General features: G+C 44.9%; 1 protein-coding gene across 1 annotated transcript in view; it reads left to right on the top strand.

Moving 5' to 3' along the window:
- The first annotated feature begins 13063 nt into the window (after positions 1 to 13063).
- Positions 13064 to 24402, top strand: part of LOC126278985 (uncharacterized) — a 308717-nt gene continuing 297378 nt past the window's right edge. Inside the window, exon 1 of the mRNA XM_049979288.1 lies at positions 13064 to 13163. The gene's annotated coding sequence lies outside the window, so the exon portion shown is untranslated. The remainder of the gene's footprint in view (positions 13164 to 24402) is intronic.

Below are 24402 nucleotides of genomic sequence, written 5' to 3'. Positions count from 1 at the left end.
GAAATGTTTCCTGAAAGTTTGGCCGCAGCTTTTTGTAACACCCTGTATATTGGTCGATGGGTTTGTTGGTTGCGGACGTCCGATGACAGCCGTTCAGGTTCTTTGTTGATCCGTTCACTCAGTTTTTTTTGTTTTTTTTTTTGTTTTTTTTTTTTTTTAATCACAGAGGGCAGCTAACCCTCTGACCGAGCACGCTGAGCTACCGTGCCGGCAACCACGCGGCTGCCGGCGCTTCCTGGTAAAATCGGCCACGCACAGGTGTATATATTTGACGATCGAAATTACGCTTGAGAAGTACGCGCTACGGCTGACACATTTGTTGTCCTCACGGAGTACTACGACTGTACGAAGTTTGCAGTAAATCCGCGTTCCAAACGTCGTGGCCTCCGATGTCAGTTGGGAGCGCAGTGGCTGAATTTGGTGCTCATATTCAGTTCCAGTCTTATCTTTCGTTTTGCTTATGTTGTCACGGAAGTATGTCACGCCAATATTTTTGTGGCATTGTAAAATACTATGGCATTATTGCCGAAAGAAATATGCATTTCAAATCTTATTAAAAATAGACTGTATCATCACTCTGAGACAATAAAAGCAACACATTATCCGAATGGGACGGAAATCGGTACATGTGATGTAGGTGTACAGATAAACAAATGATTACAATTTAAAAAAAGACAGGATGTCTTACGCAAGAGAAACGGCTGCATAAATTGAGCAAGTCAATAACGCATTGGTCCATCTCTGTCTTGCTGAAATGTAAACCCATTGATGGCTTGCCATGAAGGGTAACAAAACGGGGCGCAAAAGTCGTCGATGTGCTGCAGTGCTGTAAGGGTGTCGCGGATTACAATGAAGGGGGGTCCTGCTGTGAAAAAGAAGTGGCACTCCATCACTTCCGGGTCTCGGGCCTTACAGTGGGAGACATTCGGATTTGTATCGCATTGCTGTCCGTGGTGTCTCCATATTCGTCTTCGGCCTGGAATCTCATTGACTGTAGTAGAGTTGTTTTCTGTGAAGAGTCCCACGTCGAACTGATCGCCGATGACGCGAACACGTGTTTGAAGACGCCCGCCACACAGCCCGACAGCCGCGAGTGATGGACTGCAGTGCTATTTATTTTTATAGCAGGACCCCTTTATTTGTCAACGCGGCACCCTTAAAGCAAAGTGGTATGTCGACGATCTTCTATGCCCCGTTCTGTTGTCCTTCAGAGCAAACCATCCTGGGCTTACATTTCAGCAAGATAATGCCCGCCCGCACACGGCGAGAGTTTCTACTGGTTGTCTACGTGCTTGCCAAACCCCACCTTCGCCAGCAAGATCGACAGAAACTCCCCAACAGAGAACGTTTGGAGCATTAGTACATATTAGGCCTAGTACATATTCACACCACCAGAGTGCGCTACTGTGGACTTGAATGAATTTTCGCAAATGCCACGCCCACCTGGACTTGGAAGCCAATAGTTAAGGTCTCCACCACTATCCTCAACCCAATACCACGTGCCCTTACCGACGCATGTTGGCCGACTAATGTGTACTAACGTGCACTAGCGTGCGCTAACCTATCATCCGGCCAGCCCGGGATTTTGACGACCTAAAGCGCCACTTGGACAACATTTCTCACAACATCTCAGCACGGCAACCAACAACTCTGTCGCTCAATGCCAAGCCGAATAACTGCCTGAAAATCGCCGGTGATGAATCAACACGTTACTGACTTGCTCAAGATGTGAAGCTCCTTCTCTAAAGTAAATCATCCAATTTTCCTTAAATTATCATTGATTTGTCCTTTCGTGTACATCACATCTAACGTTCGCCGTCCTATACCGATAATTCCTTTGTGATGCGTCGTTTTTATTGTCTCAGAGTGTATAATCTAATATACACTATTGGCCATTAAAATTGCTACACCAAGAGGAAATACAGATGATAAACGGGTATTCATTGGACAAATATATTGTACTAGAAATGACATGTGATTACATTTTGACGCAGTTTAGGTCCACAGATCCTGAATAATCACTACCCAGCACAACCACCTCTGGCCGTAATAACGGCCTTGATACCTGTGCATAGAGTCAAACAGAGCTTGGATGGCGTGTACAGGTACAGCTGCCCATGCAGCTTCAACACAGTTCATCAAGAGTAGTGACTGGCGTATTCTGACGAACCAGTTGCTCGGCCACTATTGAACAGACGTTTTCAATTGGTGAGAGATCTGGAGAATGTGCTGGCCAGGGCACCAGTCGAACATTTTCTGTATCCAGAAAGGCCCGTACAGGACCTGCAACATGCGGTCATGCTCAAATGTAGGGTTTCGCAGAGATCAAATGAATGGTAGAGCCACGGGTCGTAACACATCTGAAATGTAACGTCCACTGTGCAAAGTGCCGTCAATGCGAACAAGAGGTGACCGAGACGTGTAACCAATGGCACCCCATACCATCACGCCGGGTGATACGCCAGTATGGCGATGACGAATACACGCTTCCAATGTGCGTTCACCGCGATGTCGCCAAACGGATGCGACCATCATGACGTTGTAGACAGAATCTGGGATTCATCCGAAAAAACGACGATTTTCCATTCGTGCACCCAGGTTCGTCGTTGAGTACACCATCGCAGGCGCTCCTGCCTGTGATGCAGCGTCAAAGGTAACCGCAGCCATGGTCTCCGAGGTGATAGTCCATGCTGCTTCAAACGTCGTCGAACTGTTCGTGCAGATGGTTGTTGTCTTGCAAACGTCCCCATCTGTTGACTCAGGGATCGAGTCGTGGCTGCACGATCCGTTACAGCCATGCGGATAAGATGCCTGTCATCTCGACTGCTAGTGATACGAGGCCACTGGGATCCAGCAGGCCATTCCGTATTACACTCCTGAACCCACCGATCCCATATTCTGCTAACAGTCATTGGATCTCGACCAACGCGGGCAGCAATGTCGCGATGCGATAAACCGCAACCGCGATAGGCTACAATCCGACCTTTATCGAAGTCAGAAACTTGATGGTACGCATTTCTCCTCTTTACACGAGGCATCACGACGACGTTTCACCAGGCAACGCCGGTCAGCTGTTGTTTGTGTATGAGAAATCGGTTGGAAACTTTCCTGATTTCAGCACGTTGTAAGTGTCGCCACCGGCGCTAACCTAGTGTGAATGCTCTGAAATGCTAATCATTTGCACGTCGCAGCATCTTCTTCCTGTCGGTTAAATTTCGCGTCTGTAGCACGTGGTCTTCGTAGTGTAGCAATTTTAATGGCCAGTAGTGTAATTAACCGTAATTGAAACGTAAAACATAAAAATTATAGAATTTCAATTTTTGCTTAGTATTTTACTTTTATGCTTCAAGAGAACCGGAGTATTCACAAAAACATTCAAAGCATAAAAATTCAGAGCACCGCGAGCAATGTTTCAAAGCACACATGTCACAGTCACATTTTTTAATATGAATATCGTTGGGAAAAGCTATTTCGTTTAACATTGTTATATATCTCGCGAATTTCACGGCAAACCAAGCATATCAAAGCATTTTTTCTGATGCTGGAGCCTACAATTAATTATGTATCCAGGCGTGCATCGCTTCTACTTGTGATTACCGTTTACTGTGCTGTGCTTTTGTAATGGTGAAGTGTAATTCTTCACCTGTAAGTAAAAATATACGTCGCAGAGCTGACAGAAGGACATACACTTTGATAGAATCACATTTATTGAATACGACGATATTCCAATTTCATCGACAAACTGCCCATCTAATACAGAGGGGTCGCCTTGCTCATCCCATGTGTCGATAACGTACATTAGGCTTTATTCTCACACAAGGTTGCAAAACTTTTCCAGGAACTGATGATAAATTCCTTTTGTGGGCTTTTGAGGCTGTTGCGTGTACATTTATTCCGTTTGTCATGAATTCCAGTATATTTCACGATGTTATAAAAAAACTTGATGTCACATACTTCAGTGACAATAAAAGAAAAACGAAACGTCAAACTGGATTTGAACACGGGGCGTGAGTTTCGAATATACTAGGAGCCAACGCGATACCGGTAAACTTCATCTTACGCCACGCGAGTAACCTGATGATTTGGCATCGAGAGTTTGACCGTCATTTCCTCGGAAGTTATTGCGTGTTGGCACCTAAGGCAAAAGCCGGCCGCGGTGGTCTCGCGGTTCTAGGCGCGCAGTCCGGAACCGTGCGACTGCTACGGTCGCAGGTTCGAATCCTGCCTCGGGCATGGATGTATGTGATGTCCTTAGGTTAGTTAGGTTTAAGTAGTTCTAAGTTCTAGGGGACTGATAACCACAGCAGTTGAGTCCCATAGTGCTCAGAGCCATTTGAACCATTTTGAACCTAAGGCAAAACATGTGTCCCTTCATTTTTCATCCTTCTCTCGCCATGCTATGTATCCACTGTATCAGAGAGCGACGTATGGCAGTTTTCCCTTGTAAACGATTAAGACTAAGTGAACGGCGAGTTCAGGCTGTCAATACGCCTCGACCAATCCATCGGTGATTAAAGTGTTTCGTAAGTACTGCTGCACAAGGCCCGCCTCCGTAACTGTGTCATTAGCACGACTGACTGCCGTATGGAGGAACCGAGTTCGTTTCCCAGTACTGCCAGCGATTTTTCCTTGGTAGGAGGATTGGAATGGGGTACTCATAGCCTCGTGATGCCAGTTGAGGAGCTACTTGACCCACTAGTAGTTCCAGATCACGAAAGCTGACAACGGATGGCAAAACACACGCCCCTGCATACCGCATGCACGCCCGTGCATACCGCATGCAGTGATGCCACTGGCGAGGATGACACGGCGGTCGGTCAGTAGCGATGGGTCCTCCAGGACCTGTGGAGGAAATTTACGTTTATCTTACTGTTGCGCCTGGCGCACAATTCAAATGGTTGAAATGGCTCTGAGCACTAAGGGACTTAACTTCGGAGATCATCAGTCCCCTAGAACTTAGAAATACTTAAACCTAACTAACCTAAGGACGTAATACACATCCATGCACGAGGCAGGATTCGAACCTGCGACCGTAGCGTCGCGCGGCTCTAGACTGTAGCGCCTAGAACCGCCCGCCCATTAAGACCGCCTAGGGTAGAATCTTGGGTGTATAAACCGCAACCGTTGTTTTTGTGTAAGGGTAAACGCTTTGTTTGTCACCAGATACAGTTTTTCATAAATACAATAGTAACGTTCTCAAATAGTGCAGATAATTTATCGTGTAGAAATTGGTGACAGACAGCGTCTATTGGTTTGTCCAGTAATGATGTATAGCCATATGAGACTGCCATTCACGATTTCTGAATGGCTGATGTTCACGGGTTGGACAAAAATATGGAAACACCGCGAGAAATGCACGGTTGAACATAAATGCAGATGCTACCCAAGCCTGCAGGCGGTGCTGTTGTAACTGACCACGAAGAGCGACTGTACGATGTCCTCAGTATGTTGAAAGTGTCAGTCGTAGCCATAACACTGTTCTGTGTAGTTTTGAGTGCATTATGTCGGGCTAAGTGTAATCAACGTGGGAAAATACACTACTGGCCATTAAAATTACTACACCAAGAAGAAATGCAGATGATAAACGGGTATTCATTGGACAAATATATTATACTGGAACTGACATGTGATTACATTTTCACGCAATTTGGGTGCATAGGTCCTGAGAAATCGGCACACAGAACAACCACCTATGGCCTTAATAACGGCCTTGATACGACTGGGCATTGAGTCAAATACAGCTTGAATGACGTGTACAGGTACAGCTGCCCATGCAGCTTCAACACGATACCGCAGTTCATCAAGAGTAGTGACTGGCGTACTATGACGAGCCACTTTCTCGGCCACCATTGACCAGACGTTTTCAATTGGTCACAGATCTGGAGAATGTGCTGGCCAGGGCAGCAGTCGAACATTTTCTGTATCCAGAAACGCCCGTACAGGACCTGCAGCATGCGGTCATGCATCATCCTGATGAAATGTAGGGTTTTGCAGAGATCGAATGAAGGGTAGAACCACGGGTCGTGACACATATGAAATGTAACGTCCACTGTTGAAAGTGCCGTCAATGCTAACAAGAGGTGACCGAGACGTGTAACCAATGGCACCCCATACCATCACGCCGGGTGATACGCCAGTATGGCGATGACAAATACACGCTTCCAATGTGCGTTCACCGCGATGTCGGCAAACACGGATGCGATCATCATGATGCTGTAAACAGAACCTGGATTCATCCGAAAAAATGACGTTTTACCATTCGTGCACCCAGGTTCGTCGTCGAGTACACCATCGCAGGCGCTCCTGTCTGGGATGCAGCGTCAAGGGTAACCGCAGCCACGGTCTCCGAGCTGATAGTCCATGCTGCCGCAAACGTCGTCGAATTGTTCGTGCAGATGGTTGTTGTCTTGCAAACGTCCCCATCTGTTGACTCATGGATCGAGACGTGGCTGCACGATCCGCTACAGCCATGCGGATAATAAGCCTGTCATCTCGACTGCTAGTGATACGAGGCCGTTGGGATCCAGTACGGCGTTCCGTATTACCCTCCTGAACCCACCGATTCCATATTCTGCTAACAGTCATTGGGTCTCGACCAACGCTAGTAGCTATGTCGCGATACGATAAACCGCAATCGCGATAGGCTACAATCCTACCATTATCAAAGTCGGAAACGTGATGGTACGCATTTCTCCTCCTTACACGAGGCATCACAACAACGTTCACGCCCGGGCTCCCGGGTTCGATTCTCGGCGGGGTCAGGGATTTTCTCTGTCTCGTGATGACTGGGTGTTGTGTGATGTCCTTAGGTTAGTTAGGTTCAAGTAGTTCTAAGTTCTAGTGGACAGATGACCATAGATGTTACGTCCCATAGTGCTGAGAACCATTTGAACCATTTTTGAACAACAACGTTTCACCATGCAACGCCGGTCAACTTCTGCGTGTGTATGACAAATCGGTTGGAAACTTTCCTCATGTCAGCAGGTTGTAGGTGTCACCACCGGCGCCAACCTTCTGTGAATGCTCTGAAAAGCTAATCATTTGCATATCACAGCATCTTCATCCTGTCGGTTAGATTTCGCGTCTGTAGCGCGTCATCTTCGTGATGTAGCAACTTTAATGGCCAGTAGTGTAGTTGGTGCTCGTACTGTGGGTGCTTCCGTAACCAAAAGAGCGGAAGTGTTTCGTGTTTCAAGAACCACTGTATCGATGATTTTTACCGCGAATACGGATCAAGCAGTCATCCGACAAATCACAACGCGGACAGAGCGCGTGTTGAGTGATCTTGACCGATGGACACTAAATAGGATTGTGACGAAAAACAAGAGGACGACAGCTGCAAAAGTCACTACAGAATCTAATGCCCAGTCGCGAATCCTGACAGCATCAAAACAAAAAATCCAATGTGTGTGAAATCTTATGGCACTTAACTGCTAAGGTCATCAGTCCCTAAGCTTACACACTACTTAACCTAAACTATCCTAAGGACAAACACACACACCCATGCCCGAGGGAGGACTCGAACCTCCGCCGGGACCAGCCGCAGAGTCCGTGACTGCAGCGCCTCAGACCGCTCGGCTAATCCCGCGCGGCTCCATCAAAACAAAACAAAGGGAGCTCGATAAGGAGGGAATCGCAGGGCGAGCTAGAGTTCCACAACCATGCATCCGTAATGTAAGTGACCCTAACAGGAAGACGTACTGCCATAGACATAAAACCTGGACTATGGACCAATGGAAGATTGTCACTTGGTCTGATGAGTTTTGTTTCACACTGTTCCAAATTCTGGCCGATAATTCTATCCCGAGGGTGAAAAATTGCGGGGGTTTGGTGATGATTTGGGCTGCCATGTCGTGGTATTGTATGAACGTGTAGTGTCCCTTTTGCAATATTCACCATTATCGAGATGAAACATAAATAAAAATGATTGTATATGACTCAAAGTGAACTGCAAACATCGATTTATCTACGAACGGTAATACCACTAACTGTAAAAATATACTATATAGATCGATAGATGCAGAAAAGACATTATTTTTATTGTATGAGATTATAATGTGTAAGTAATTAAAAGAAGTATTATTATCTTTGTAAGAGTATAAAACACAATGCAATGCTCATTCTTCTGTCTAGTCTGTTTTGTTCTGTTCGTTCTGGTGTTAGCTGGAATAAGGTACGCAAGCTATTGTGCTGCGCTAGCATTTGTTTCTGTCGTAATGTAATTGCAAATATATAACGGTGTAAACTGTGTCCTAGTAAGAATATATTAGTATAAAGTGATCTTCGTGTGTTATTTCAAGAACCCACACCACATTTATCTTATGAAAAGAATATTTCATGAAAATTATTTAGTACGTTTCCAGCTGCTGCGGAGCGAGTAACAGTGATCTCTGACTGGTAACAATTAGCCGCCATTACGCGGTACATTTAAAAATATTTTTTCACAGCACAATGTCTGATAGCCGGAGCTGAAGAAATTATGTAAGAACATTCAGTGAGATTAATTGAAGGAATCCAGTGAAATAATTTTATTAAATCTTGTCTATTTTCTGTGATAATAATAATTTAAGATCAGTGAACTGGAGTTGAGTAATACTACGCTATTGCATTTACAGTAATTTGTAGGGAGCCTGGCGCTCGATAAAACCAGATATAATACGTAATTGGCGACCTACGAAATTCATTATTTTGCTTATTATATCTCTTTTTTATTTTTTTTGAAAGCTAAACGTAAAAACTAACTTCAATAAAAAGCAGTAACAGATCACGATAAATCAAAGGACAAACAAATTTACTAGGAGAGTGTTTCCTCTAAATAAATAGTTACATTATTTTTTAAGAGATATAATAGACGCCATGATTACTCTGCAAGGCCGCATTTCACCGACATCATATGACCATTTTGAGTGGTCTGGTCCATCCTATAGCACACTGTTCGTTCCCCAACGGCGAAGTTGTGTCCCAAAGCGACAGGCCCCCAGTTCACACAGCATGCATCGTCTGGGGCTGGTTTTGATAGCACGAGCACGAATTATCGCATCGCATCGCATCTCCTCTGGTCACCTCAGTCGCCCAATATCAATATTAGCGGTTCTCTGTGGACTACTTTGAAGATAAAGGCACGTTATTGCTGTCCACCTCCATCGTCACCTGAACTTGCCACTATTTTGCAGAAAGAATGGTATGAGAATCACTCGAGAACCATACAGGACCAGTGTTTAACCATTCTGAGACGATTGGAAACATACTCCGTCTTCAGGCCACAAGTGGCCCATCGGGAACATCCGATCGCCGTGTCATCCTCAGCTGAGGATGCAGATAGGAAGGGCGTGTGGTCAGCACACCGCTCTCCCGGTCGTTATGATGGTTTTCTTTGACCGTAGCCACTACTACTCGGTCGAGTAGATCCTCAGTTGGCATCACGAGGCTTATTGCACCCCGAAAAAAGGGCAACAGCGCAGGGTGGCGTGATGGTAACCCATCCAAGGGCGGGCCACGTCCGACAGCGCGTAACTTTGGCGATCTCACGGGAACCAGCGTATCCACCGCGGCAAGGCCGAATGCCAACAGGTTTCCTTCACCGCATTAGGCATGGCAATCTGTTGCGTTTTTGGGGTTTCCGTACTTTCGTCCAGTTCCTGTACATGAAAGTGTCCACCTCCGTAGCTGAATGGTCATAACAGATGCCTGCCATATGGAGGACCCCCGTTCGATTCCCGGTACTGCCAAGCATATTTCCTTGGTGGGAGGACTGCCTCAGGGTACACTCAGCCTCCTGGTGCCAACCGAGGAGCTACTAGATCGAGAACTAGCGACTCTTCGATCTAGAAAGTCTGCATCACGGCTCTGACACTGGTGTGCTGACCACGTGTCCCTCACACCGCATCCGCATGACACTGCAAGGCAGAAGATGTCAAAGCGGTCGTTAGACATCCCTTGGCCCATCGCGGCCTAGAGGAGGAGTTGTTTTAGTAATTGCAGGTCACAGTTGCAAGTTCTATGTCTGACAACAGCATCACAGCCAAAGGACTAAACACAGGGGCGAACACACTCAATAAGAAGTGATCAGTGGATGTCAATAGGAAAACAGTCTACACCATGTAGTACAAACTCTTCTCGATACAAGTAAAATGTCCCATACCTCAACAAGTATTTGTTTCCCATCATATGTTTATAGGAAGTTTTTCTGATTTTCAACAGTAATATCTCCTAGAAGAACGTGGGTAATTTTCTGTTATATACCCTGTGTAGACTCCCAGAAAGGAGATATTTAGAAATATTCTACTGTCAAAACATTGAATAGTTTGTATAGTAGCAGAGCATCGATAATGTGAAACCTAACACGCACTTTTCTCACATGACATACTGAAAGCCATGGGTCAGTGTAGTTAAGTAGATGCAGTATTTCCCGACTTCCGAAAAGTTTTTGACTCAGTACCACACTTAAGCTTTTTATCAAAAGTACGATCAAATGGGGTATCAGACGAAATTTGTGACTGGACAGAAGATTTTTTGGTAGGGAGGATTCAGAATGTGATCTTGGATGAGGCGTCATCGACAGATGTAGAAGTGACTTCAGGTGTACCACATGGAAGTGTGTTGGGCCCCGTACTGTTCATGTTGTATACTAATCACCATGGAGACAATACTAACAGTGGCCTCAGACTTCTCGCAGATGATGCAATTATCTACAGCGAATTACAGTTTGAACGAAGGTGTACAAATATTCAATGAGGCCTTGTTAACATTTCAAACTGCTAAAAGAATTGGCAGCTTGCTTTAGATGTTCAAAACTGTAAAACTGTGCACTTCACAATGTGAAAAAAATAGTACCCTATGAAGGTGTTGACAGATGTGAAAATTACCGAACTATCAGTTTAATAAGTCACAGCTGCAAAATACTAACACGAATTCTTTACAGACGAATGGAAAAACTGGTAGAAGCCGATCTCGGGGAACATTAGCTTGGATTCCGTAGAAATATTGGAACACGTGAGGCAATACTGACCCTACGACTTATCTTAGAAAATAGATTAAGGAAAGGCAAACATACGTTTCTAGCATTTGTAGACTCAGAGAAAGCTTTTGACAATGTTGTCTGGAATGCCCTCCTTCAAATTCTGAAGGTGGCAAGGGTAAAATACAGGGAGCGAAAGACTATTTACAATTTGTACAGAAACCAGAAGGCAGTTATAAGAGTCGAGGGACATGAAAGGGAAGCAGTGGTTGGGAAGGGAGTGAGACAGGGTTGTAGCCTCTCCCCGATGTTATTCAATCTGTATATTGAGCAAGCAGTAAAGGAAACAAAAGAAAAATTCGGAGTAGGTATTAAAATCCGTGGAGAAGAAATAAAAACTTTGAGGTTCGCCGAAGACATTGTAATTCTATCAGAGACAGCAAAGGACTTGGAAGAGCAGTTGAACTGAATGGACAGTGTCTTGAAAGGAGGATATAAGATGAACTTCAACAAAAGCAAAACGAGAATATTGGAATGTACTCGAGTTAATTAGGGTGATGCTGAGGGAATTAAATTAGGAAATGAGACATTTAAAGTAGTAAAGGAGTTTTACTATTTGGGGAGCAAAATAAGTGATGATGGTCGAAGTAGTGAGGATATAAAATGTAGACTGGCAATGGCAAGGAAAGCGTTTACGAAGAAGAGAAATTTGTTAGCATCGAGTATAGATTTAAGTGTCAGAAAGTCGTTTCTGAAAGTATTTGTATGGAGTGTAGCCATGTATGGAAGTGAAACGTGGATGATAAATAGTTTGGACAATAAGAGAATAGAAGCTTTCGAAATGTGGTGCTACAGAAGAATGCTGAAGATTAGATGTGTAGATCACATAACTAATGAGGAAGTATTGAATAGGATTGGGGAGAAGAGAAGTTTGTGGCACAAATTGACAACAAGAAGGGATCGGCTGGTAGGGCATGTTCTGAGGCATCAAGGGATCACAAATTTAGTAGTGGAGGGCAGCCTGGAGGGTAAAAATCGTAGAGGGAGACCAAGAGATGATTACACTAAGCAGATTCAGAAAGATGTAGGTTGCGGTAGGTACTGGGAGATGAAGAAGCTTGCACAGGAAAGAGAAGCATGTAGAGCTGCATCTAACCAGTCTCAGGACTGAAGACCACAACAACAATGAATATAATATTAGTGGTCACAGCTGAAATTGGTAAACTCATGCAAATAATTGCATGTAGCACTTAGCAATAACATGACGTGGAACGATCATACAGGTTCAATCGTGAGTAAAGCAGGTACTGTTTATTGGCAGAATACTAGAGAGATACTATTAGTCCACAAAGGAGATTGCTCACTCATCACTCGTGCGACCCATCCCATAATATCGCTCAAGTGTGTAAGACCCGTACCAAACAGGGCATGTTGAACGTATACAGAGAAGGACGGCACGAATGGTCCCAGGTTTGTTTGAGCCGCGAAAAAGTTCTCTGAGATGTTGAAGAAACTGAACTGGCAGGCTCTTGAAGATAGACGGAAACTATACCGAGAAAGTCTACTAATAAAATTTCAAGAACTGGCTTGAAATGACGAGTATACTACAACCCCCTACGTACCGCTCCCATAGCGATCGTGAAGATAAGATGAGATTAATCACGACGTTCATTTAGACAATCATTTTTCCCGCTCTCGATACGTGAATGGGAGTGGGATATACCCTTTGCCACGCACTTCACAGTGTTTTCAGGGTATAGATATAGATGTAGATGCACAATGGGAGCGTGTCCGGTACTGCCAATGCAACGGATCGTCAACCTATCTGGAGAGCTGGAGATGACGCTTAGAAAATTATGAAATCCGCATTAGCTCTTTGTTTGAAAATGTGGATGTACTCGCCTGTTGCAATGTCGTTTCTGATTATCTCGATTCCGATGCTGTGTAGCTCCCAAAATGGGAACAGCACGTCTTTTGGCGACGTACGCAGTTGCTGCGCTAACATCTACATATTGTGACAACGACCGCTGCTGGTGCGCTCTCGGCCAAGTGTGCGTTATCTGCGACGCCCTTATCTGGGCTCAAGTGCCGTTCGTTCGCAGTCCGGACTAATTCTCTTCGCAGCGTCCCCTCAGTTTATTGTGGATGTTCGCGACGAGAGCGCCATGCTGGGATTTGCTGCAGACTGCGGTCTCGGGTTCACGAGGTACGCAACGAGCACGTAGTTTATCACTCCAGCTGTTGACGCTTTCTACTCAGCCTGCACATCTGCATCATCATCTACATCCGTGTTCTGTAAAGAGCTGTAAAGTGCGTGTTGAGTGTGCTCCCTGCACTGTCACGTTGGACTACTTACTCACGTTCCATTTACACGATATGGACCGTGAGGATATTGACGGTGTACTCCTCTTTAGGAGCCAACTTTATCTTCACGACCCTCATCAAAGTAATAATATGTAGAAGAACGTTCTTAGAGGTCACTGAGAAAATCGAGTCTTGACTTTATTAAGTGCATTTCCGCGTTATGATGGACATTTTGCTTCGAGCGTTACTGAAATATAACGGCCTTTCTGTCAGACTCTACAGTTGGGCAAACATGCCTTTGTCTTTTCTATCTGGTCGATAGATTGTGCAGTTCTTTTCAGTACTCTCCCCCGCACCAAATAACAATACCAATGAATAGACAAAAAAATCTATGTAACCGTCTCAATTCAAACCCCTTGATATCGTCTCTCCCAGGTATTTGTATCTCGTGACTGACTCCACTACAGTCAAGAGTACTCAAGGGTGACGACATGTTTCCCTCTCGAGAAGCTCAAAACCTTACATTTAGCTGCATCAATTCGTACCTGCCAATTTTTGTATATGTTTTGTCATTCTGCTATCTTGGTGGTATAAGGAATAATCATAATAAGAATTTGCCTTTAATGGGAGAAATGACTTTGATGTACCATCAGACTGTGCACCAATGTATGGTGTTTAGGTCCAGGTACTTCTGTACGGTATCTTTGGGTGAGGAGCATATTGCGCAAACGACATTGACGCCGTAGACTTAAATGCTGTTGCGCTTTTCGCATAGTGAAGGGGTTGCCATCTTTCACTGTGTCCATAAACAGCGGGTATTGTGACGTACATCATTCGAATCTCAACGATATAAAAAATTGCTTTGGTATAGGTTTCAGCCACCGTGTTCAAATCCGGTTTTATTTGTTTTCAAACTGCACCAAACTGCAGTGGGTTCCCCATCCCCAGCGTTTGTTTTCATTTAAATTACATAATATTACTACGTGCATCTAGTTCCTCCTTTTTTAAATTTTTTCTTGTTTATTATTTTTAGCCCTCTGTGCCAATCACACGCGATTACAAAACGCGTAACATTGCATCTAGCATTTTTAAAAGAGAAATTGAAAGTAAAAACTAGTTTAGACCTGAAAAGTTATTATGAACACAACAGCACTAATGATTATAGTAAAGATAAAAAATATTTCATTTTGTGAAGCTTAACATGTGGTTCCTACACAAGGCATCGTGGAAGCTAAGGATATTATTAGTAAACAGCAAGATGTCGATAAGTTTCACTTGACTTCCTAGTCTCGTAATTTGATGGATAAAATCCCTATCGGACACATTTAGGGTATTCCTGATCGACAAGACAGGCCCATATCACTAACGACGATTTGCAGTAGGGTTTTAGAACATATACTGTATTCGAACATTTTGAAGTACCTCGAAGAAAACGACTTATTGACATATATTCAGCACGGATTCAGAAAATATGTTTCTTGTGAAACACAACTAGCTCTTTATACTCATGAAGTAATAAGTGCTATCGACGGGGATGTCAAATTGATTCCATATATTTAGATTTCCAGAAGGCTTTCGACACCGTTCCTCACAAGCGATTTCTAATCAAACTGTCTGCCTACGGAGTATCTCCTCAGCTGTGCGACTGGATTCGTGATTTCCTGTCAGAAGGGTCACAGTTCTTAGTAATAGACGGAAAGTCATCAAGTAAAACAGAAGTAATATCCGGCGTTTCCCCAAGGAAGTGTTATAGGCCATCTATTGTTCCTGATCTATATTTATGACATAGGAGACAATCTGAGTAGCCGTCTTAGATTGTTTCAAAATGATTTAGACAAGATATCTGTATGGTGCGAAAAGTGGCAAGTGACCCTGAATGAAGAAAAGTGTGAAGTTATTCACATGAGTACTAAAAGAAATCCACTAAATTTCAATTACAAGATAAGTCACACAAATCTGAGGGCTGTAAATTCAACTAAGTACTTAGGGACTACAATTACAAATTACCTAAATTAATACGATCACATAGATAATATTGTGGGTAGAGCAAACCAAAGACTGCGATTCATTGGCAGAACGCTTAGAAGGTGCAACAGGTCTACCAAAGAGACTGCTTGCACTACGCTTGTCTGCCCTATTCTGGAGTACTGCTGTGCGGTGTGGGATCCGCATCAGGTGGGACTGACGGATGACATCGAAAAAGTACAAAGAAGGGCAGCTCGTTTTGTATTATCGCGAAGTAGGGGAGACAGTGTCACAGACATGATACGTGAATTGGAGTGGCAATCATTAAAACAAAGGCGATTTTCGCTGCGACGGGTACTTCTCATGAAATTTCAATCACCAGTTTTCTCCTTCGTTGGCACCCACCTACATAGGGAGAAATGGTCATCACGATAAAATAAGAGAAATCAGGACTCGCATGGAAAAATTTAAGTGCTCGTTTTTCCCGCGTGCCGTTCTAGAGTGGAACGGTAGAGAGACAGCATGAAAGTAGTTCATTGAACCATCTGGCATGCACTTTATTGTGAATAGCAGAGTAATCACGTAGATGTAGATGTAGAAGACGTATGCGACCTGAATATGGGTAAATGGTGTTCTCTACCTCCGGTCACGTATCAACGAGCTGCACAGCCTAAGTCACGACAAACTGCGGCTGCTATACACTCAGGCGACAAAAGTCTTTCGATACCTCCTAATATCGCGTCGGACCTCCTTTTGCCCAACGTAGTGCAGTAACGCTTCGTGACAAGGACTCAAGTCGCCGGAAGTTCCCTGCAGAAATATTGACCCACGTTGCCTCCACAGTCGTCCGTAACTGCTTAGGTGTGGCCGGTGCTGGATTTTGTACACGGTCTGACCTCGCGATTATGTCTCGTGAATGTTCGACGTGCCGGCCGTTGTGGCCGTGTGGTTCTAGGCGCTTCAGTTTGGAACCGCGCGACCGCTACGGTCGCAGGTTCGAATCCTGCCTCGGGCCTGGATGTGTGTGATGTCCTTAGGTTAGGCCAGTATTACACTATCAAATTTCTTTGTCAAAGATTTGATCAAAGATGTGATCAAATATTCCGTCAAATAGATTTGACAAAGATCTTTGAGGTAGCGCTAGAAGGGGTATTACACTTTCATCATATTTTTCGTCAGAGTTCAATATGCCTGACAACAACAACTTGTTATTAACCGCAGCAGTTGCATGTACCACAATTGCACTGTGTGCATATGCGGAAGAGAAGCGGGGGAAAAAAAGGAAACATACCTGGGTGAAGCCGTGTGTTTTACAACGACACGATAAAAACATTCAACAAAACTTGTCACGTGAGCTTATAGTGGAAGACGTCAAATCGTACATCAATTACTTAAGAATAGATGAGCATACGTTTCTGTATGTGCTCAATGAAGTGTATCCTCATATCACAAATCACAATATTCACTTAAGAACTGCTAAATCTGCAGAAGACAGGCTCACTGTAACACTCTTGATTCCTTGCTATAGGAGAGGGTTAGGTTAGGTTAGGTTAGGTTAGGTTATATCATGTCAGGTTTCCGATCTTCTTAATCTATTTTTGTATTCAGCGGGCCTCACGTTCTAAAGCGCCTCATCAGATTCATACATCTCTATTAATTTTGTAGTTGTCAGCACAACCAATTGTATTTGCCGGCAACGTTTATAAAACAGCCAGAATGCTGAAGCGATGCTAGCGCTCCATGTGGTAACATGTCACATTGCAGTGAACAGAAAACAAGCGACTTCTTTGATCAAATCTACAGCGAAGCCCTAGATTTGATCAAATATTGGACGACATTTGACAAAGTTCCCTATTACACCATCAAATATCTTTGACAAAGAAATCTGATAGTGTAATACCGGCCTTAGTTAGGTTTAAATAGTTCTAAGTTCTAGGGGACTGATGACCTCAGATGTTAAGTCCCATAGTGCTCGGAGCCATTTGAATGTTCGACGGGATTCTTGATGGCCATGTCATTCGCTCGAATTATCCAGAGTGTTCTTCAAAGGAATGGCGAACAATTGTGGCCTGGAAACATGGCGCATTGCCATCCACAAAAATTCCATCGTTGTTTGGGAACATGAAGTCCACGAATAGCTGCAAATGGTCTCCAAGCAGGCGAACATAACCATTTCCAGTCAATGATCAGTTCAGATGGACCAGAGGACTCAGGCCGTTCCACGTAAACACAACCCGTACCGTTATGGAGCCACAATTAGGTTGCACAGTGCCTTGTTGACAACTTAGGACCGTGGCTTCGTGAGGTCTGGGTCACAATCGAACCCTACCATCTGCTCTTAGCAACTGAAATCGGTACTCATCAGACCAGGCCACTGTTTTCCAGTGTCTAGGGTCCAAACGATGTGGTCACGAGCCCAGAGAGTGCTGTAGACAATGTCGTTCTATTAGCCTCGGCCGTCTGCTGCCACAGCCTCATAACGCCAGACTTCGCCGCACTGTCCTAAGGGATACGTTCGCCATACGTCACACGTTGATTTCTGGTGTTATTTCATTTAGTGTTGCTTGTCTCTTAGCACAGACAACTCTTCGCAAACTCTGCTGTTCTCTGTCGTTAAGTGAAGGCAGTCGACCTCTGCGTTGTCCGTAGTGAGAGCCAATACCTGAACTGGCTACTCTCGGCACACTCTTTAATCTGTGGATCTCGGATTATTGAATCCCCTAACGATTTCCGAAATGGAATTTCCCATGTGTCTAGCCTTAACTACCACTCTGCGTTCAAAGTCTGTCAGTTCCCGTCGCGCGGTCATAATCACGTCGGAAAGCTTTTCACAAGAATCACCTCAGTCTACCAATGCAGACAGATGACAGCAGAAGAGAATTTTACTGATAGATTTTATGCACTATTTTTCTGTGTTAAAAGAACATTTTTTGAAATTAGTGAGAGATAGTCGACGAATGATGGGCACTATTTCGAACACACCACACGAAAATAACTATCAGCTGTTTAGATACTACAAATAAAGCTTTTTGCTAGTGGCAGGAGGCCTGTTAATAGCGTGATGTCTACGTAAATCAACAGTCAAGCTGGACGCGAAGCTGGGAAAGGATTAAGGGTGTGTGCTGGTAAAAGGAACCTTTTACCTGCCTTGGGCATGGATGTGTGTGATTTTCTTAGGTTAGTTAGGTTTAAGTAGTTCTATGTTCTAGGGCAGGGGTCTCCAAACTTTTTAGTCCGTGGGCCACATTGACTCCTCCACGAAGTCATAAGGGCCAAGATTTACCTAGTGGGATTAAAGTACCCTAGCACTCATGGATCACCGTAATTTAAGGCTAAAGGAAAGATTCAATCGCAAAAATCTAAGGTTGTGGGAATAGCTAGCACTGAAACGAACTACAATTTTAATTTAATTACATAATTTTGATTGCTGACCGAAATTCTGTCGTATTTTATTCTGGCGAATTTCACCGACAACTAAGTATGTCACTGCACATTCTTCACGAAAGCGTCCTGCAAAGTGAGCGAAATCTCAAAATCATTGTTAGCAACACTATTACTGCAAGACGTAACAGAGGTAGTGTATGTCAACTATTTGAAATTTCAAGCGGCGCAACAAGAAGTTAAGTTATGTAGTCTTGTAGCGAGGAGCAGAGCCAGTGTCGCGGTGTTATTGGTTGCGATAGGCCTCGAAACTCAATTGTTGGCAGTTTAGGTACCACCTCAATTATTTGGCGGGCCGGATACCGGGGATGTCCGGCCAGCCAACGCGGGCCGGTTTGCGGGGCGTAGTTTGGAGATCCCTGTTCTGGGGGGCTGATGACCTCAGATGTTAAGTCCCATAGTGCTCAGAGCCATTTGAACCATTTGATTATTATTGCCCCGGACATTATAGTGCGCGCAAAATGCCCTGGCCGCTAGATACACAGTTGGTTGCGTTAGCGAGTGGAGAGCGGCAATGGCGAGGGCTCGCTCAGAGCGCTGTAAGGGAAATGTCATTCTAAACTGAAATCTAGACTCACATTTTTGATAGCTATTAAGCGGGGCCCCTCCACGTCCACACTTGCATGGTGACCGTTCAAAAAGATTTATCATCTCTCCTTTGTCAGTGTCTAAAAAGATTCCGCCGAAAATACAGCGATTTATTTTCGCCTGCTTTGTTAACCATTTATAACTTTCAAAAAAATGGTTCGAATGGCTCTGAGCTCTATGGGACTTAACAGCTATGGTCATCAGTCCCCTAGAACCTAGAACTACTTAAACCTAACTAACCTAAGGACTTCACACAACACCCAGTCATCACGAGGCAGAGAAAATCCCAAACCCCGCCGGGAATCGAACCCGGGAACCCGGGCGTGGGAAGCGAGAACGCTACCGCACGACCACGAGCTGCCGACTATAACTTTCAAAGAAGGATCACGAGTGGGGAATTCTGAGCAAAACCTATACATTTCTCTTGTTGACATGTTAGAATTTGCTTCTTTTGCCAAAAATCAGCGGAGTTTACACTGTCTCACCTCAGTGGCTTCTTGTGCACCGCAACTGCGGGAGAATTCTGAAACAGTGGTTCATAAATTAAGTGACTAGCTGAGGAAAAGTAAGGTCAGCATCTTATGAAAAAGCACAAAATAAACATGTAATGACTTCACTTATATTGTTCCAAAACCCACAGCATTTCTCGTTTCACTAGCTATCGATCATAGAAAAAGCCTGTAGTTAGTGGAATGACACAGTAGATAATGAATTGCTGCGTGATAACCATACAGAAAAATACTCTCTTCTTTATGAGCTATCACTTGCCAAAACCTCGTTTCGATATCTCAAACCGTTTAAGAAATGTGAGGAACGTTGTGGATATTTCACTCTGGCTTTATCGCTGGCGAGGCACGAGCGGAAATGAGTGTGCTACGTCAGATCAGTTTCCTCGAGATTGGTGACAGATAGAGACCTCCAACCAAGTCTGAAGAAAAAAATCCATATGTTGGCTAAATTTCATACGCAGCTACATATTATGTAATATGCACCAGACGCAAAATCATAGCGACCCCTATTTTTCATTGCAAACAATTTCGAATTTCGCCGAGTCTCACTTTCACATAAATATCTCAATAACTATGACCATTAACGAAATGATGAGCACATCATAACAGACATATAAGGCTACAAGCAAAGCAAAACTGAAACATTTTTACAGGATAGGAATAGCTCTTGGAAAATCGTTTGTGAAAGATTGCAGGGCGTGCGCATCGATTTTGTCATCGCCGACCGGCCGAAAGGTAGGCAAATGACTGTCGGCATCCCTTTCTGAACAAAGGTATAAAATCGCCCAGCCCTTTCGACGAAAAATGGTCATTGCGCATCGGCCACTGCGCATTGATCACCGTATCCTGCGCGAGCTGTAAAAACGGTGGGACATGGTTCTTATTAGGGTGTGTGATCACCAGGGACGGTAACGCTCTGCAATGCGTTCCGACGCTATCCACATGTTTGGTCAGGAATTCTTGTGGTAGGTTACCATGCGCCCCTGAAGAGAAGCACACAGGGAAGGAATACAGCGTCACAACAACGTTAACCGGTGACTGTACCGTGTTCAAAGATCTGGAGGACAGAATGCCCGAGCTATGTAATGCTTGTAACCTCCCCCTCACTTATCGACCTTAATGACAGTGGAAAATTAAACCGTGTGTACCTAACGGAAATTTGGGAAAAGCAATCGTCACCGAAGTTAATCTGTCAGTAAAGAGGGAGGAAGGGTTACGTCTAAATGAAAGGAAAAATGCAAACGGAATTGGTGGAAATTAACTTTGAAAAAGGGTAAAGTTAATAAAGAAAGTAAATGTGCGGTCGTTACGTTAGCAATTAACTCGCGTTAATTAGATATTTGAGATTTGGGGAAAATTACGGTCGCGAGTCCTATGGACAACTACTATAATAACTGAAAAAGAAAGGTTAATGTACATATAATTAGCACTAAAAGCGTGACAACTGAAGGTTGGCACGTGTTGTGTGAAAAATGACTGTTTGTCAGAAGTAATAAATTTTGCTACACTCTGACTTAATTTGGCAAAAGAATTAATAAAACCGGAAAATAAAAAGTTAATTTAGTGACTGAAATTAATAGTGAACTTTCCTTCTGAAACACTACGAAATCAAATAAAACAAGGTTAGTCTTGGACCACCTCGACAATCACCGCAAAAGCTACTTGAATCTACACAATTTAGAAATAAGAGATTTAATTTCGAACTTGATTTAAATGATTTTGAACAATTGACAACAATAAAATTTAGTACGTACCAAGCCGAGCTGCAGTCACAGGTAAGCTAAAATATGGTAAAAAAACTCGCACTCTTAATTTCTGCTTGTCTAATCTAAATATTGTAGCCAGTTATGAATACTTTAGGCTAACTGAACTATGAAATTAAGGCAGTGAAATGGAATGATATTACTTTAATGCTGGCGTTTGAATTTCAACGACACTGGGGTTCATTCCAGAAAAGGAAGGGACCCTGCTTGGTAATGCAATTGGGACAATGAGCAACAAAGGTTCATGCGAAGTTGCTGTATTTTTGTGATTTAAATGGAACAGTTTGAAAAGCTGATGTCTGCCATACAGTTCTAAAACATTACGTGCTTTCAGTCTTCCTTGTTGGTTGATTGAGGGTTTGAAGTCATCGATCGAGGAGGTGGCAACAATCACTTATTGTCGGCCATCGCTGTTGCAGAAGCTGGATGTTGGCGCGCCTCCTTCTCGACACAGTCACCAGGCGAAACGGGCTCTTGATGTGTGCCAGCTAATGTTTCCTGTCCGCGACAACGTGCCAGAAACTACCATAGCGAGTTGAGCGCAATTACATGCTGCCAAACCGCGCAAGCGCAGCAACTCGCGGGAGCGTCACTCAACACACCTGCTCCACCGACCTACTCCAGCTAGACTGCTCTACCCGCGCTCCACGCGGCAGAGCCAACACTCCCAAAGATCCTAAACACTTTGGTTCTCCACACGACCTGTCGATGTAATCGTTCGATAGCATAGTTTTCCCCTGGCAAGACCCAGCGTAAAAATACAAATACTCTCCTGGAAATGGAAAAAAGAACACATTGACACCGGTGTGTCAGACCCACCATACTTGCTCCGGACACTGCGAGAGGGCTGTACAAGCAATGATCACACACACGGCACAGCGGACACACCAGGAACCGTGGTGTTGGCCGTCGAATGGCGCTAGCTGCGCAGCATTTGTGCACCGCCGCCGTCAGTGTCAGCCAGTTTGCCGTGGCATACGGAGCTCCATCGCAGTCTTTAACACTGGTAGCATGCCGCGACAGCGTGGACGTGAACCGTATGTGCAGTTGACGGACTTTGAGCGAGGGTGTATAGTGGGCATGCGGGAGGCCGGGTGGACGTACCGCCGAATTGCTCAACACGTGGGGCGTGAGGTCTCCACAGTACATCGATGTTGTCGCCAGTGGTCGGCGGAAGGTGCACGTGCCCGTCGACCTGGGACCGGACCGCAGCGACGCACGGATGCATGCCAAGACCGTAGGATCCTACGCAGTGCCGTAGGGGACCGCACCGCCACTTCCCAGCAAATTAGGGACACTGTTGCTCCTGGGGTATCGGCGAGGACCATTCGAAACCGTCTCCATGAAGCTGGGCTACGGTCCCGCACACCGTTAGGCCGTCTTCCGCTCTCGCCCCAACATCGTGCAGCCCGCCTCCAGTGGTGTCGCGACAGGCGTGAATGGAGGGACGAATGGAGACGTGTCGTCTTCAGCGATGAGAGTCGCTTCTGCCTTGGTGCCAACGATTGTCGTATGCGTGTTTGGCGCCGTGCAGGTGAGCGCCACAATCAGGACTGCACACGACCGAGGCACACAGGGCCAACACCCGGCATCATGGTGTGGGGAGCGATCTCCTACACTGGCCGTACACCTCTGGTGATCGTCGAGGGGACACTGAATAGTGCACGGTACATCCAAACCGTCATCGAACCCATCGTTCTACCATTCCTAGACCGGCAACGGAACTTTCTGTTCCAAAAGGACAATGCACGTCCGCATGTATCCCGTGGCACCCAACGTGCTCTAGAAGGTGTAAGTCGACTACCCTGGCCAGCAAGATCTTCGGATCTGTCCCCCATTGAGCATGTTTGGGACTGGATGAAGCGTCGTCTCACGTGGTCTGCAGGTCCAGCACGAACGCTGGTCCAACTGAGGCGCCAGGTGGAAATGGCATGGCAAGCCGTTCCACAGGACTACATCCAGCATCTCTACGATCGTCTCCATGGGAGAATAGCAGCCTGCATTGCTGCGAAAGGTGGATATACACTGTACTAGTGCCGACATTGTGCATGTTCTGTTGCCTGTGTCTATGTGCCTGTGGTTCTGTCAGTGTGATCATGTGATGTATCTGACCCCAGGAATGTGTCAATAAAGTTTCTCCTTCCTGGGACAATGAATTCACGGTGTTCTTATTTCAATTTCCAGGAGTGTAGTATTTACAAAACAAACCAATTATACATCGACATAAATGCATATGTTGTAATTGTAAAACAATTACAACATATAAAGACGCACACATATCATATCTTCAGGTAACAAAATAAGGAAAAAATTTATAGTACAATAGATGGAAATAGGAGGAAATGCATTTCCGGCGTTACATGCTTCCCCTCACCCAAACGATCATAATAGAGAATTTCCCTGGGTCCATTACGCTTTCCCAACATCCACGAAGAGCAGGCGCCCCGCTCCTCGTTGGACCAGCCCCTGTGCACTTAGGACCATACCGAACGGTGCAGTCGATGCGCGGGTGTCGACGGGACATAACGCACTGGTCGTGGGGCCAAGTGATCACCACCATTCAGGAGTGTGAGATCGCGTGCTTTGCTGTCCTGTTTAAATGTGGTTGCAACTGCACCCGCTGTTTGAAGTAGGTCCTCTCTTGCTGCTGCACAATATTGCGGTCATCTGCTGCTGTAGTTGACCACCTCCTCTCCTTCGTACAGCAATGCTTGAGGCTTGGGACGGTCGCCAAGCACGTGAAATAATACTGTGAGCAATACCAAGCTCGTGGGCTAAACTCGTCACACTTCTGTTTCCCCGTGATTCTTTCCCATGTGGAGTCATGCAAACGTTGTTTCCGGGGCACCAGCCACCTAATATAGCGTACCTGGTT

This window comes from Schistocerca gregaria, chromosome 6 (genome assembly GCF_023897955.1).
Source record: "Schistocerca gregaria isolate iqSchGreg1 chromosome 6, iqSchGreg1.2, whole genome shotgun sequence".
NCBI lineage: Eukaryota > Metazoa > Arthropoda > Insecta > Orthoptera > Acrididae > Schistocerca > Schistocerca gregaria.
The sequence above is the reverse complement of the archived record's forward strand: the minus strand, read 5'-3'. Positions and strand labels throughout refer to the sequence as shown.